We start from the raw sequence: 12,528 nt of genomic DNA, 5'->3' as shown, positions 1-12,528 counted from the left end.
GAAACATCTGGTTCAAATTCCACTCTATGGAACCACAGAGCTAAAAGACATGTAACCTTACTCCAAAACACCTGTCACTTGAGCATAACATAGATGTTACATGAACCACATGAAGTTCAACAAGGCCAAGAGCAAGGCCCTGCACATGGGTCAGGGCAATCCCAAGCACAAATACAGGCTGGGCAGAGAATGGATTGAGAGCAGCCCTGAGGAGAAGGACTTGGGGGTGATGGGTGACGAGAAGCTCAACATGAGCTGGCAACGTGCGCTGGCAGCCCAGAAAGCCAACCGTGTCCTGGGCTGCATCCCCAGCAGCGTGGCCAGCAGGGCGAGGGAGGGGATTCTGCCCCTCTGCTCCGCTCTCAGGAGACCCCCCCTGCAGTGCTGCGTCCAGCTCTGGGGCCCCCAATAGAAGAAGGACACGGAGCTGTTGGAGCGAGTCCAGAGGAGGCCACGGAGATGCTCAGAGGGCTGGAGCCCCTCTGCTCTGGAGACAGGCTGGGAGAGTTGGGGCTGTTCAGCCTGGAGAAGAGAAGGCTCCGGCAAGACCTTCTAGCACCTTCCAGTACCTGAAGGGGCTACAGGAAAGCGGGAGAGGGGCTTTTTACAAGGGCGTGGAGTGATATGACAAAGGGGAATGGCTTTAAACTGAAAGAGGGGAGATTTAGATGAGATATTAGGAAGAAATTCTTTGCTGTGAGGGTGGTGAGACACTGGCCCAGGTTGCCCAGAGAAGCTGTGGCTGCCCCCTCCCTGGCAGTGTTCAAGGCCAGGTTGGATGGGGCTTGGAGCAACCTGGTCTAGTGGAAGGTGTCCCTGCCTGTGGCAGGGGCGTTGGAACTAGATGATCTTTAAGGTCCCTTTCCAACCCAAACCATTCTATGATTTTATGATTAAATTCAAGAAGGTTTTACAATGCCCTCATCTGCCCTCAGAAGCAGTAACAAGAACGCGTCCTTAGGTAGCTAAAAAACAGAGAACGACATTTTCAGGCAATATAAGACATGAAGCAATTGCAAGATAACAAGCAGCCTCCTTAGAGGTTGCATTTGTATTAAGTATTTATGCAGACAGACAGTAGCCAACAACCGTTAGCGGTCAGGAACTTGCGGAGATACTGGGGCAGAGGGCGAAAAGCCATCAGCCTCCTCTTTCATAGCAAGCTAATAGGTGGCCCAGAAAGTGGAACATCTGGAATTTAAATCCTCCTAAGATGGACCAGTTTAAGTCCACATATATATACACTCCAGTAAAGTGCTCACATCATGCAGCTACCATCTAATTTAAGCAGATACATCCCCCCCTTTTTTTTTGGCAAATAAAGCTAAAGAAAAACTGCTTTAGAGGGCGCCCAGTGATAAGACGACAAAATTGGGACAGTCTCCGATTCTAGTACCCCCTTTTGTGGAACCAGCTATTTGTTTTACATTAGGCAATAATCAGGTTTTTGAAAATAGAGACAAAAAAAAAAGCCAGTGACAAGTAGCAGTATATCTCAGTGAGCTTGTCTCCAGGAGTTTGCTTTATCTGCAAATATTGTCCAACACCATTAGTGCAGTGTTCAATTCCTTTCATCCTAAAGTAGACTTTTAGAACAGTGAATTTTTATGAATGAATGGAGAAGCTTCATCGACTATATGGGAGTCCTGGCCAACTAATTCAGTTATAACCACCTTAAGTAAAGCAGAATGAATCGATATCCATCCTGCCAGATGCAACAAACGCTTAGATGACAGAAACAGAGCTGCGTTGGGGAAAAGTGGGGGTCATTTGTGACTGGCAAGTAAGACCCCAGCCTAAAAACATATTAACATACACCAAAATCCAGAGGTAAATATGAATCTTGTAACAGATTACTGTCACGAACCCTGGATGAAAAAAAAAAAAACCCACACATTTTATTGGGACTATTCCTACTGACACAGTTCCACTATTTTCTCCTCTGAGGCTATGTGAGGACACTCTCCATTTGAGAAGATACTGAGCTGTTATAGCACACATGTAACATGTCCAAAGATCAGCTAGTCACAAGGAACTGTATCGCCAGAAGAGAAAAAAAGTTTCGCAAAATATCAGGCAATTGCTAGGATCCTGTTTCTCTACTGCAGCACACATTAATCTCCCCCCCAGCTCAGTAAAGTGGGAGCAGTTAAGGTTGTGCATTTCACAGAATCGTCTTGGTTGGAAAGGATCTTTAAGATCATCAAGTCCAACTGCTAACCCAGCACTGCCAAGCCCACCAATAAACCATGTCCCTCAGCACCACATCTACACGGCTTTTAAATCCCTCCAGGGATGGGGACTCCACCACTGCCCTGGGCAGCCTCTTCCAGTGCTTGACAACCCTTTTGGTGAAGAAATTGTCCCTGATCTCCAATCTAAACCTCCCCTGGTGCAACTTGAGGCCGTTTCCTCTCGTCCTGTGGCTTGTCACTTGGGAGACTAGACCGATCCCCACCTCGCTACACCCTCCTTTGAGGCAGTTGTAGAGAGCAATAAGGTCTCCCCTCAGCCTCCTTTTCTCCAGACTAAACACCCCCAGGTCCCTCAGCCGCTCCCCATCACACTTGTGCACCAGACCCTTCACCACATTTGTTGCCCTTCTCTGGACTCGCTCCAGCACCTCAAGGTCTTTCTTGTAGTGAGGGGCCCAACACTGAACATGGGATTCATGGTGCGGCCTCACCAGTGCCGAGTCCAGGGGGAAGATCCCTGCCCTAGTCCTGCTGGCCACACTAGTGCTGATACAAACCAGGATGCTGGTGGCCTTCTTGGCCACCTGGGCACACTGCTGGCTCATATTCAGCCGCCCATCGACCAACACCCCCAGGTCCTTTTCTGCCAGGCACTTTCCAGACACTCTCCCCCCAGCCTGTAGCGGTGCGGGGGGTTGTTGTGCCTCAAGTGCAGGACCCGACACTTGCCCTTGTTGAACCTCACACAGTGGCCTCGGCCCATCGATCCAGCCTGTCCAGACCCCTCTGCAGAGCCTTCCTGCCCTCCAGCAGATCAACACTCCTGCCCAACTTGGTGTCAGCTGTGAACTTACTGAGGGTCTACTCGATCCCCTCATCCAGATCTTTGATAAAGATATTGAACAGAACTGGCCCCAACACTGAGCCCTGGGGAACACCACTTGTGACCAGCTGCCAACTGGATTTAACTCCATTCACCACAACTCTTTGGGCCCGGCCATCCAGCCAGTTTTTTACCCACTGAAGTGTATGCCCGTCCAAGCCACGTGCAGCCAGTTTCTACAGGAAAATTTGTACACTTAGAAATGACTAAGCTGTCATAAAAGCAAAGAATTTATTTCACACCACAGCTACTTTATTCACAGAACAAAATGAAAACCCACAATGAAGTGTTTCTTACTGCAGTTCTGCTCAACCAAGATACCTCCGTATTTCATGTCCTTTTAATACTGCACCTGAGAATACACAAAACGTTGTTTAAGTGTATTGTTCACCAGCATCTACAGCACGAAGTTTATTGTTCTGCTGTGCAAATATGAATACAAGAACTCTAAGAGACCACAGTCTTCTAAGTCATAATGAGAAAAGATTCAAGCATCAGCCCATAAAGACATTTGACCTTAACAATCAATTAGGTTACCCATCGATCAGCCAAATACTAATAGGGAATAAAAGTGGAGCTATAGATCATTCAATAGAATTATTGTAAGATATAATTGGGTAGCTCCCAAATGGGAACTTTATGATGTCTCAGTAAAAAATTGCAATTCTACAAGTAGGAGGGATTTGTTCTAGGGAAAGAAGCATTTAAAAAAAGAAAAGTTGATTTATTAAAAAGAAAAAAAAAATGGAAGAACGGAAAAATGTCCGTTTGTAGACAAAAGCAATAACATTTCTCTCTGATGCCAATCTCTGCTAAGATGACAGGGCATTAAAAGCAAACAGCTGACCATTAGAGAATATTAGAACCCCATGGGCACAAGACAGCTAAAATAAGCATGATGCAGAGATGATAAGTATACAGCAGTTGCCAGAAATTACATAGCCTTTCCCACCACCACCCTCCCTGAGTATTTTAAGTTCTTCAGGATACTGAAATCAGTGTCAACTTTATTGTAAGTGCATCTAAGAGCAGACAAACGGGGAAGTTTTTCAGGCAAGTACATTTAGGAAGGTCACACTTGCATCCCAGTGCTTTCTTACGTTCCTACAAGAGCGTAAAATGAATGCGGCTCCACCATCTCCCAAGTCTGAATGTGCTAATGCACAGCTCACATCACAGGGCAATTTAGATAGATGGTCGGTAATGGGAACTAAACGCAAAAAGCCATAGTGCTACAGCCAGAAATAACTCTTCTCTGTCCTCTTAGCATGCGAAGGGTGGATGCTGAGAGGTGTCTGATAAGGAGCATTCTCTTCAGGATAATGGAAATGGAGGACCACCAGCGGCATGGCCAATGGGCTCATTACCACGCTCAGATCTAGCAGCAGGTTGCACAATGCTTAAGAGGGTGACCAAACCCCTCCATGTAACACCACCGCAGACACAGAATACCACTATATGACAAAAACCACAAAGCTCTTGCCTGGATCTTAGCAGACCAAGCAGTGACCGCCAACGGACAAGGACATGTTGCCATTTTGATGGCCTCTGGGATGCAGTAACCTGACGTTTTTAGTTTGTCCACCTACTCTCTTGGAAAAGTTTGAAAGACATGGTCCATTTATGCCCAATATTACACTGCAAATGCATGATGCATTTCCTCCCCTTCACGCACACATTAACTTTAAAAAGAGTACGGATAAATTAACCAACTATTATTATTTAAACCGTTTTAATGTACTGCAAGCACAAGATAATATACATATTTGGTTCAGTTAACATCCCCTCCCCATACACACACACACAAAAAGATAAATTCAGCTTCTTTCACACTTCAAACAAAACTTTAAGAGCATGGAAGAGGACAAGACAGCCAAAGATGAGATCTGAAAAAACTATAAGTTACATCCAGTACATGTCTATTGGCCAAAATCTGTGACCATGCCCAGTGAATAAGAGAAAGCTTCCAGAATGAAATTACAGCACACTTACTCAAGTTTTCTACTAAGTCATTCCAGTTGTCTGTACACCTTCAGATGGACGTGTGGAGTGAAAGGGTGCGAGAGTGCCTCTCACTGGGATAGGGTTTTATTTTGAAAAGAACACAGAGCAGGCTGGAAGTTACAGAAGCGTTCTCCTCATGGCCATGTTTCAACACTTTTCCACTCAGCCTCTTCCAGACAAGGAAGACACTCTGAGATTCCTATCCATCCCACACCCTTTCGCAAACCTAAAGACAGCTTATTCTGCCACCTTTTTAAAAGGCCACAAAACCTACGGAAATGGTTTTGCAAGCCACTCCTTGTAGAGACAGATATTGTTGTCTGTAGTCCAGGTAAAGACTAATGTGATGGCTGTTAAAAAAAAAACAAACAAAAAACAATTAAACAAACAAAAAGAGGGTGCAAAGCCATTTGCTTAACCCTTAGTGTTGATTCTCCACTTGTGCTTCAAAGCCAGAAGAATAAGAAAGCATACACCTGATATTTTTTTCAGGGTCCAAAAGGCTTTGAATGGTTGCAGGGACAGCTGATGAGGACAGAGGAGCTAACAGTACTGAAGAGCTTCTGCACTTACCAACAGTTATAAAGATTTCAGATATATGCTTCATCTTAGCACTCCAAAGGCCATCCACCAGCTGTATCAGAGCAAAGCCAAGACCTTCACATGATGACAACAATTCTTGAGAAGCAATCAGCAATTTCAACTCCTAGGTCTACTACAGGTTGGTGCATAAAGGTATGTTCAACTCTGCTACTCTTGTAATATTTTTCTCCAACTCCTCTGCCCTTCCTAGTCAGAGGATCTAAATCCATACCTTTTCCTTCTCATTCTAAAGCATTTGCTTCATAGAAAAAACATTCATCGTGATACTAAAATTATAGCAAGAAGACGGCACCCAAAGCTGCAAACAACACACATTAGGTAAAGCAGACACCTGCAGCCTCAAAAAGGTTAACCTGAGAAATCACGAATACAATATGGACAAATTAATCAAACAGCCTCTTGCCTGCAGAGCTGGGAATCTTGCATTTTCAAAAAAATCACTAATGGAAACAGCATTTATTATCAGGCACCTTAACTAAATCCTCTTGAAAGGGCAGGTGCATTAAGTTATTAATGAAGAGATACTTAGGTTTGATACAATCAAAGGCCTTTTAGAAAATACTTAGCTAAATAATATTCAGAGAATGAATTTACCAAAGGAAAAAAAAAAAAAAATCAAAACCAAACCAGTTCTACATATCCTTTTCATTCAGCTTTGCTATTAAAAAAAAATAGAAAAAATTCAGTGAACAGGACATCCTTCAGAGAGCAACTTCTGTCCTCCAGGCCATTTGACCATGTTCCTTAAAGAGATAAAAATTTGCTTTCACAAAAAATACCTCCAAGGATGGAAACAGCACAGCCCCTTGGGGATGCCTGACTGACCTGATGGCAAAAAAGCTCCTTCTTACAGGTGAAAAGCACTCTTGTTTCAATATATGCCTCTTGTTTATTGTCTTCCTGCCATGCACCACCGTGAAGAAACTGGTTCTATCTTCTCCATAACTTCCTTGCTGGAAGGGTACTTCCAAGCCTAACAAGCCCAGGTCCCTTGATCTCTCCTCTCAAGTTTCAGACCACCACTCCTTCACCCAAGGAGCTCTGCAATGTGACTGGGGCTACAACAGCTACTTTTGGTTTCAAATAAGCAAATCACAAGGAAGGACTAGATGATCTTTAAGGTCCCTTCCAACACAAACCATTCTATGACAACCCATGCCATTTAAATTAAGTACAGGGCTTGGGTGCAATCCAGAGGACTAATGCAGGGGTAAGATACACAAAACCAGAATGCACAAACTTCAAATTAGTGTCTGAATGCATCAACAAGATGGCAAACAAGAAGCTACATATGCAATTCGGTTCATGTTTGACATGGACACTTACTAGAGGCTGTTAGGAAACTGTAGTTGTAAATGAGTGGTGAATTACCATCACGGATTAGAAACAGGCTAAGACAAAACAGAGGACAGAAAGCACTAGCAATAGGAAAGCTAAACTGAGACTTTAAACTCTGGACATGAAGAGTCTAAATCATTTTAACCAAGACTTGGTAAGACTGGAAAACTTTAAAAGGGAGAAAATAAGGCCAAGCAAGCTGAGCAGCACAACGGTATACAAATGCAGTTTTGAAAAGTGAATAGTCACACACACTGGAAAGCGTAATGCAATTTTATCTTACATTTTGCTTGGTTTTTAAATCAACCATAGTCCCACCTGAGTCCCGAGTATTGCACAATGAAAATTTGTTTAATGATCAGCTGGGTGTGAGGGAAGAAGGTAGAAGGGGAAGAGAAAGTCCAACATAACCATAGAATACATAAAGAATTAGAAAGGAAGAATATGAAAAATAGATGTAAGATGATGCACCCCCACACATCCTCAAGCACAGCATTTTATCAGTCTTTCCACACAACAGTTAAAGTCAACAATAAGCTTAGCTGAGCTCTGTTTCAGTTCCACTGAAATTTATGGGCTCAACACCAGAATCACAGAATCACAGAATCAACCAGGTTGGAAGAGATCTCTGGGATCATCGAGTCCAACCATTGCCCTGACACCACCATGGCAACTAGACCATGGCACTAAGTGCCATGTCCAGGCTTTTCTTAAACCCCTCCAGAGATGGGGACTCCACCACCTCCCTGGGCAGCCCCTTCCAATGGCTAATGACCCTTGCTGAGAAGAAATGCTTCCTAATGGCCAACCTGAACCTCCCCTGGCGAAGCCTGAGGCTATGTCCTCTTGTCCTATCGCTAGTTGCCTGGGAGAAGAGGCCGACTCCCACTCCGCTACAACCTCCCTTCAGGCCGTTGTAGACCGCAATAAGGTCACCTCTGAGCCTCCTCTTCTCCAGGCTAAACAAGCCCAGCTCCCTCAGCCGTTCCTCATAGGTCAGACCCTCCAGACCCTTCACCAGCTTGGTCGCCCTCCTCTGGACTCGCTCCAACACCTCAACATCTTTCTTGAAGTACGGGGCCCAGAACTGGACACAAAAACTGGACATCACTTTGAAAAGTTCTTCAACTTATTTTGTCCAATAGCTTACGTTAACAATTTTTCTTTTAAGGCAAAGGGGAAACATTAGAAAATATCTTTGAAATAAAGCACAGAAAAAGTGAGAAGGGGGGGGCTGTGGATTATTATTTTTTTTTTCCCCATCAGAAGCACTAACCGGTTTCTCACAGATCCACATTGCACGTTTCTCTGCCCGCTCACATTAAGTCAAGCCAATCTCTCTTGTCCCTCTGGCATTGTCTTCATTAAGCACTTCTCCAGTCTCCAAACTTCATCTCCCTGTCTCCTATCTCCTAGCTTGATTTATCAAAACCTATAGAAACATCAGGGCCTTGAGTCTTTTTTCATTTTCCCAGAGTTAGATTTGGCTGCAATCGATTAATAAATTCAGCAGTTATCAGAAGACAGCTGGTGAATGTATGGCACTACCACGCGAGGATTTTCACACAGAAATAATGGAAAGAAAAACCAAAATGGCTCAACACAGAGAAGAGACGTGGTATAGAATATAATAATGTAAAACAGGCAGCTCTGGCCTTCTATTTATTCTTCCATTGTATTGTTAAAAAGGCTCACAACAACGCTGACAGGGCAGCATTTAAAAAAATTTTGTTTTTCTAATTTTTTTTGTAGTATTTGAAATGCAAAGTGGACAATATATTGTGACTCTTTTTGCTGAAGCCAAAAACAAGTAAAATCAAGGGGAAAAAGAAAAAAAAGACTAAACACCACCACCAATCTATGTAATACATAAAGTGGAGTTGAAGGACTCTGCTTCAAGCTACGTAACAACCATTGCCAGGAACAGGATGACTCCTTTTGTGCTGGAAAAATTATTTCACAATTACTTACTGCAGAATTTTTTGCATTCACCTCTGTAGCATCTAGTATTGACAACAGAGCATCAGAGCATTCAAACCATCGATCTGCTCCAACAAGGCAGTTCTCATGTCCCTGTTCACATTAAGTATGAACATTAACCAGCTCACTTGGGACAACGGACCATAGGGCTGTCTTCAAACCCATCATCTGTCTCAGGAGCTGGCAGGGCAACTGCAGCTTTGTAGACATTAAAGTTAATGAAGATGTCACAAGGCAAATTCCTCACTGAGCACTAAGTCATAAATATTGAATCAGAAAGCATATATTGGCAACCTAGAACCTTCACAGCATCAAGCTACAGGCTTATAAACACATTATGGGTCTTCCACAATTAAAATACTTTTCCCACCCACATTCCAATTTCAGATGCATAATATGCAAATATTATAATATGCAAATACCCTCAATTTATTCTTTCTACGTAATAAACGCTTCAGTTTGGCCCATACCTAAATTTCATACATCACACAAAACACTTCAATATCAACAGTAGCCATTTAAGCTGAACAGCAGAGAAAAGACAAAATATCAAATCCATTACTCCTCATTTAGGAAGAGTAGCCAGCTACAGAAATGACAGGCACTCGTGTAGCATACAATAATTTCCACTAGACCAGGGGGAAAAAAGTATATAATTTATTTCTTATTCAATTAAACAACAAGAAAACATTCTTCTGACGCTCTCAAAGTTGTCTCAAGTGACTAATGATGGAAACAAAATTAGTCTCACCCCTGAAACAGGTTACTTGAGGTCCAGGTTAAAGAATCACAGAATCAACCAGGTTGGAAGAGACCTCTGGGATCATCAAGTCCAACCGTTGCCCTGACACCACCATGTCAACTAGACCATGGCACTAAGTGCCATGTCCAGGCTTTTCTTAAACACTTCCAGAGATGGGGACTCCACCACCTCCCTGGGCAGCCCCTTCCAATGGCTAATGACCCTTTCTGAGAAGAAATTCTTCCTAATGTCCAACCTGAACCTCCCCTGGCGAAATACATACTTCAGTTTGCTTTGGATATCAGTAACACTGGCAAGGAACTCTTATCCTGGACTCCTAAAAATATAAGTTTTTAAGGAAGTCATATAAATATTAATTGCACTCAAGAAAATAGTAAGACTTCTAGCTTTGAAATCAAACTGTATGATTTCAACGTCCATTAAAGCCATAGCAAATATTCAGTGTACTTAAATTAGGTGATAAGTCAATGACACCATTAAATATACTCTTCCTTCTTTAATTATTATTTTTGAAAGAGCCTGGATTTGCTGGTAGCAGCATACAAGAGGAAATAAGGAAGTGTTGTAACTGTTAGTACATCAGCATTCCCGGCACACAGTTTTTAAAAAGATTTAATGGTTTTCAAACACTGTTGTACCTGGTCTTTAACCCTATGAACAGTCCAAATTAACCTTACACTCAATGGAAAAAAATAATAAATCATCCCTTCATTCCACCAGCACTAAAGAAAAAACTCCAGAAATAAATAACTTATTTGCTTTAAAGACCAAAGTATCTGTTTCTCTCCCTGTCTCCCTCAACAACAAAGGAATCCCTTAGAGACCCTCTACTAGTACTAGTAGATGTACTAGTGAACTATCAGAAAAGTATCTACGTGTGCCAGAACAGTTGCTTTCAGGAGTGACCTTACTACACATTTCCCAAACTTCTTTATTACGAGCCATGGATCAGCATTTAAACTGGTGGTTGTAGTTGTTTTAATTTAATTATTATTTTTAAAGAATAACATTCTTAAGAATAAATTCTATTGTCAGACTCATACAAATTTAACTACCAACACATAACAGCAACTCTTCCATTTAAATTCAGAATTTCAGGCGCTTCCTAGAATCAGGGATTCAGTGCAAATATAAAGTGTGCCTCCAAGGACAGAAATTTGTAGTAACTGTTAAATATTGGTAATGTGCTGTAATACTTAAACAAGCTCATAGAATAATTAAAGACAAAACCAATGCAATTAAGTGTGTATAATTTAAAAATATTTAATATTTTACTTTCCAAAGGCGCTCTTGCATATATTACATTATGTATTTTACAATGCAAATGTGGATCTCAATCAATTTATACTAATTTAAATTAGAAGCAAGATGGTACGTGATCTAGAAATAACAAAGCGAAGTTAGTTCATATTATGTTTGGGACATTGTCTTTTCAGTATCCCATTATTGTTGGAACTTTAGCAGTAAATCCCAACAGCGAACTTATGAGGGTGGCTGGAAAAAACTGGGGAAAGCGGGATTACAAGGTTTTTCCCTGTAATTCTTTGAATTGGGTTCTAACTGCCTGCGCTCAACAGCTCTATTTAACAAGATTCACACCTAAACGAGAAAAGCAGAGGATTTTCATTACTCTCTGGAATGTCCAAGGTTACATTCTAATAAGCTAACAAGAAAAATCAAATAAACAGAAATGGATGCATACAATCTACAGAAAGACACAAAATTTAAAAAATACATAATCCCAAGGCTAAACTTGGAATTAATCCTTTTAACCAATACAGAAAGTAGAAATGAAGCACAGGAGAATAAAGCAGTAGGAGTCAAGAAGAAAGGACACGTTGATAGCAGACCGTTTAGTAAAAGCAGGCCTCAAAGCAGGCCCTAAAAGGCCTACTCTGTGTAACCTTTACACAGATCAACTTTTCTTTCAGCAATCTTCCTTTCAGCTAAAATAATAGTATGTTCTGAAGCTAATGGCATGTTTTGTAGATAGGGTCTGCTTATGGGACTGATAACACAGAGTTATAGTCATCACTGATTCTTGCTTGCACTTAGTCTTAGAGAATCCAAGGTCTCTTACATTCCTCACTGATTACAAAGAAGGGCCAGATATAAGCAAGACTGTGAGCAACATCTTTGTAGTGTCTTAAATGACTTGATTCACAGCTCTGGCACCAGGAATAGAGATAAATCCTGTAGGAACCAGAACAGGATCTTCTCCTCGGAGCCACCTGCATGTGTCAACAGAAATGCCTCGACCACGCTTGCGCAGAAGCAGTGTTACACAGCGGACGGCGTAACTAGGGGGGGATTACGACCACCAGAGACCCCCAGAGACCACCCAAGACCCCTTCCCCAATTTAGTAAGCATGCACAAAGACTATTACATAATATATTAGCATATGCATAAGGTTTCTTGGAATAGGTGGGCTTTACTCAGAATTGTATGAATATTCATTTTTCTATAATGTACATAATGAGTGTGCTTTGGTCCCTAGGTGTGTGCACTAGGAGAGATCCCCCACGCACCCAGCGCTGCAATAAACCAACGTCGGCTTTCTAAACTATCATTTGGTTTAGAAGGTTTTCTTGGTTACTATTTTCCAGTAACGACGTGAGCAAAGGTCTATGCAGGACAAGGCCATCCTACTGCACGAAAGAGCCTGCACAGCCAGCCCTTCCAGTCACCGATGGCTTAGCAATAAACGTGTGAGCTCCTCTGCTACGAAATCCTTATGCAATACTCAGTCTGGATTTTATAT

At 42.3% G+C, this 12,528-nt stretch overlaps 1 protein-coding gene across 2 annotated transcripts in view; it reads right to left on the bottom strand.

The window, feature by feature from the left end:
- Window positions 1-12,528, bottom strand: part of CHCHD3 (coiled-coil-helix-coiled-coil-helix domain containing 3) — a 191,531-nt gene that overhangs the window by 157,018 nt on the left and 21,985 nt on the right. The gene's annotated exons all lie outside the window — the stretch shown is intronic.

This window comes from Nyctibius grandis, chromosome 5 (genome assembly GCF_013368605.1).
Source record: "Nyctibius grandis isolate bNycGra1 chromosome 5, bNycGra1.pri, whole genome shotgun sequence".
In the NCBI taxonomy this organism is placed as follows: domain Eukaryota; kingdom Metazoa; phylum Chordata; class Aves; order Nyctibiiformes; family Nyctibiidae; genus Nyctibius; species Nyctibius grandis.
The sequence above is the reverse complement of the archived record's forward strand: the minus strand, read 5'-3'. Positions and strand labels throughout refer to the sequence as shown.